The following is a 4721-nucleotide window of genomic DNA, read 5'->3' on the forward strand; positions in this document are numbered from 1 at the left end:
TTTCTAAGGGACCCCTTGCAGCCCCAGCCTGGCATCAACACAGTACCCTCCAGCCGGAGCCCACAAGCTTCACAGCCCAGCCTGACACCCGATCTAGGCCCAGTGACTCAGCCTTTCTGATGTCATGTCTGCCCACTGGGGGCGCCTGCTGGCCTGACCGCCCCACCAGGGAGAAAGGAAGCCAGGAGGAGGCCATGACCTGAGGCCGACCCCCCTAGAGAGGCCAGCAGGGGAGCTGCCATCCTTTGAGGCTCCAGGGGGGATCCACGCTCTCTGGGATTAGTCAATTAAGTAAATATTACTCCTGGGTCATCTGGAAAGAAAATAACAAACAACGTGTTCTGCAAATGGAAAAGCTGGTCCTGCCAGCGACTAAGGAGCCAGGTGGGTCTCTGCCGGGCAGGCTCTCAATCAGAGAGGGTCATTAATATGCTAAAGATGCCGCAGCCAATCGGCTCCCATGGCGACCGTGGGCAGCCTTCATGAATAATCCATGTAGCACCTGGAGGCATGAAATTTTCAGAGGCAGCCCAGTCTGGAGCTGGGGGTGTGAAGAAGGGAGTCCCAGACACGCCTGGCCTGGGAAGGGCCCAGAGAAGAAGAGGGTGCAGCTGGGGCTGTGTCCCAGAGGCCAGGATGGACTTGCTGCGCAGAGGATCAGGAAATACTAAGACTGCAGCACTTCAGTCTGCTACAAATAAGAAGCTGAAGATGGAATTCCTCTTCTAAGAACAGCTCCGAGCCTGGTTCTCTAACAGGGGGAAAGAGATGCCCCTCACCAGCTCCCTCTAAGTACCAACTGCCCCCCATTACCACACCACAGTCTCCATCCCACGAGTCACCAGGATTCTGAACCAGCCCTTCTTAGACATCAGAAAACCAGCTATAACCTGTCAAGTGTGGGGGCAGAGACCCCGAACCCCCTCGCCCGCTGAGAGTTTTCCTTCCTCCCTTGCTGAACTTCTCTGAACCTCTACTCCTCCTTTTATAAAGTATGTAGTAGCTACCTACCCACTAAGCTGTGAGAATCAGACAGGATCTAATATAATTACTGATGGGGCACATTTTTTCAACATTAGGTAGTTCTCCTTTATCTTCCCATCTGTGACTCACAAAGTTGGCCCTGCTTGCCAATTAAGCTCACCTCCCTCTTCCAAGAGGAAATTCTTTCCTTAATCAGAATTTTATTCCAGACCCAGACTGTTTATTGAGCAATCAGGTATGAAGGCTTTTAGGTGATTTACAAGTAGGAGGTGGTTGTTTCAAGAGTTAAAATATGAGCCTCTCACAAGTTGGAGTCTATTTATCACACGAATGAGTATTGTTATGTAAGTGTTTTGAGCTTTTATCTTCAGGTGTTGATTTAAATCACTCTCTAATTTACTCCCTTATGACAATGGAACCCCTTTGCTTTAATGATTCATTTGTTTTCTTCTTTGATCCATCTGACTTGATGTATTTTGATATTTCCTAGCTTGCATCTTTTGTTTACCTACTGCAGATTTTATAAACACAAGTCGCACAAGTTATCCCATAGATCGGCTTCAGTCAATTTCCAAAGGAATTTTAGTTTTGCATAGGACATTTCCCTCGACCCTTTTTGTTTTCCTTTTAAAGACTGGGATGCTGTTTTCAGAAATACTAAACTGAGGCACAAAATTATTTACAGTAGGATAGTTTCATAAGAAATGCATTCTGTTCAAATACCAAGTACAACCCATCTCCTAGAGTAAATGAAAATAAAAACAAAAATAAACAAATGAGGCCTAATTAAACTTTTGCACAGCAAAGATAACCATAAACAAGATGAAAAGATAACTTTCAGAATGGGAGAAAATATTTGCAAATGAAGCAACGGACAAGGGATTAATCTCCAAAATATACAAAGAGCTCCTGAAGCTCAATATAAAAAAATAACAAACCAATCAAAAAACAATCAGAAGACATAAATATATATTTCTCCAAAGAAGACATATAGATGGCCAACAAACATATGAAAAGATGCTCAATATCACTAATTATTAAAGAAATGCAAATTAAAACTACAATAAGATATCACCTCACACTGATCAGAATGGCCATCATCAAAAAATTTATGAACTAATGCTGGAGAGGGCGTGGGGAAAAGAGAACTCTCTTACATGGCTGGTGGGAATGTAAATTGATACAGCCAAATACAAATATTAAAAGAAAAATTGCTTGCATGTGGGTGGGGGCCTGGGGTAGCAGTGGGTACGAGAATGGGGGCATTCTGGCTTGGAGATGCCCAAGGTTGCGTTTTTGGTTCATTGCTACCTACTATGAGGGCTTCTCTGGTGGCTCAGACGGTAAAGCATCTGCCTGGAATGCAGGAGACCCAGGTTCGATCCCTGGGTTGGGAAGATCCCCTCGAGAAGGAAATGGCAACCCACTCCAGTACTCTTGCCTGGAAAATTCCATGGACTGAGGAGCCTGGTAGGCTACAGTCCATGGAGTTGCAAAGAGTCAGACACGACTGAGCAACTTCACTTCACATGCTTTCCCTCAGTTTCTTCAGCAATTTCTCCCCAAATTTAGGAAGATATGATGGTCTTATAAGAGCCCTTGAGACCACTTCTCCCACCCCTGTAGGGAAGACTGTCCTTGCCTTTACTCTTTGCCAGGTTAGCCTCCTGAATATCCCCTCATCCTCAGCAAGCCTAACTTCTTCAGGACCTCCAGTGAGTAGATTATTCAAGGCATGGGTTTCCCACTCTGTCCCTCCCCAACCTCCTCTGAGGTCAGTGCATATTACCAGGAAGTGATGTGACTTCAGCTGGGGTATTCCCCTGTGCTCTCCAGGGTCCCTTGTGGCTGGCAGGGTCTTGACAACCTCAGGTGACTCAGCAGTGTCTATAGCCAAGGGGGAATTTGCTGATGGCTGTGTTTCTCTGTGCTGTACCTTTTCAACATTGTTCAGAGACCTTAGATCAGGCCTGTATCCCTGTGGACTGTTGAGATGGTGCTGTTGACAATCATAGTCATATTTTTAAGTGTAAAGAGACTACGTGCTTAATAAGGCTTCACTCATGGCTCAGCAGTAAAGAATCCACTTGTGATACAGGAGATGTGAGTTCTATCCCTGGGTTGGGAAGATCCCCTGGAGAAGGAAATGGCAACCCACTCCAGGATGCTTGTCTGGGAAATCCCATGGACAGAGGAGCCTGGTGGGCTACAGTCTACAGGGTCACAAGAGTTGCAAATGACTTAGTGACTAAACCACCATCACCATGAACTTAATTCAAGAAGGTGAAAACTAGCCACATAGTTTCTACCACCTGGAGGGAAGAAAACTTTTTTTTTTTTAACTGAAAATGTGTTTGGTATCTAAATTAGTTGAAACGTTATGTGCATGCAAACCTGGACATGAATGCTTATAGTGGTTTTATTTATAATGGTCAAAGCTTGGAAGCAACCAAGATGCCTTCACTAGATCAATGAATAAATAAATTCATTCAGACAATGGAAGATTATTCAGTAATAAAAAGAAATGAGCTATCAAGTCAGGAAAAGATGTGGATAAACATAAATGCATATTGTCAAGACAAGAGAAACCATTCTGAAAAGATTACATATTGTATGACTTCAACCACATGACATCCTGGAAAAGGCAAAACTGTGGAGATGGTAAAAAGATCAGTGGTTTCCAGGAGTTTAGGAGTGGAGGAGAAGAGAGGAATGGAGAAGTGAGATGCAAGGGATTTTTAGATAAGTTAAACACTTTAAATGACATTATAACCATGGACACAGGGCTTTATGTACTTGTCAAAACCTATAGAATGCACACCACAAAGAGTAAACCCTAATATAAACTGTGAACTTCAGATAATAATCTTTGGTTTATCAATTATAACAAATGTGCCATCTCAGTGTAAAATAAGAGTAGGGGAAACTGCAAGTGTGTGGCAGTGGAGGAGAGGGAGTATATGGGAACTCTGCATTTTCTGCCTAATTTTTGTATAAAACTCAAGATTTTCTAAGAAATAAGGTTTATTAATTTAAATTAAAAACTACATATTTGGGGGAATTTCCTGAAAATCCAGTGGTTAGGACTCTGTGCTTTTGCTGCTGGGCCAAGAAACAAAAATATATATATTTGGAGACCTTGAGTTGACCTCAGTGCAAACTAGACTGGAGAATAAATTATTAGAAACACATAAAACATCAGTTTGGAGCTAGAAATTTTCAATTTTTAAATTCCTGTTAACATATATGTATTAGTCACTCAGTCATTCCCGACTCTTTGTGACCCCATGGACTGTAGCTTGCCAACTCCTCTGTCTATGGGATTCTCCAGGCAAGAATACTGGAGTGGGTTGCCAATCCCTTCTCCAGGGATCTTCCCAACCCGGGGACTGAACTCAGGTCTCCTGTATTACAGTCAGATCCTTTACCGTCTCAACCAGCAGGGAAGCATTTTAACATAAACACTTTTCAAAATAACAAAAGGAAGACAAATCTCAGTATTTTGAACAAGTTGAACGATGACCCTCTTTACAAGATAGTTTTATCCTTTATAAGATGCATCAGACCACTCTGAATTTCAAGTAGGTATCATGGAAATAGTCCTCAAAATCCATCAGACAAATGAAAGACAATTTCAGACATCATTAAATGATACTTTGGAGGAAGATTTGAATGTTCTGGAAAGTCTAGAGCTGCTTTCACAAGAAGCTGAAGGACGGGAAAGAGGAATGAATGAA

At 42.9% G+C, this 4721-nt stretch overlaps 1 non-coding gene across 1 annotated transcript; it reads left to right on the forward strand.

Annotated features, from left to right (window-relative positions):
* The first annotated feature begins 2309 nt into the window (after window positions 1-2309).
* Window positions 2310-2381, forward strand: TRNAS-GGA (transfer RNA serine (anticodon GGA)). The gene has a single exon. It is a non-coding gene; the product is annotated as a tRNA-Ser (tRNA).
* The last annotated feature ends 2340 nt before the right edge of the window (window positions 2382-4721 follow it).

This window comes from Ovis canadensis, chromosome 3 (assembly GCF_042477335.2).
Source record: "Ovis canadensis isolate MfBH-ARS-UI-01 breed Bighorn chromosome 3, ARS-UI_OviCan_v2, whole genome shotgun sequence".
In the NCBI taxonomy this organism is placed as follows: Eukaryota; Metazoa; Chordata; class Mammalia; order Artiodactyla; family Bovidae; genus Ovis; species Ovis canadensis.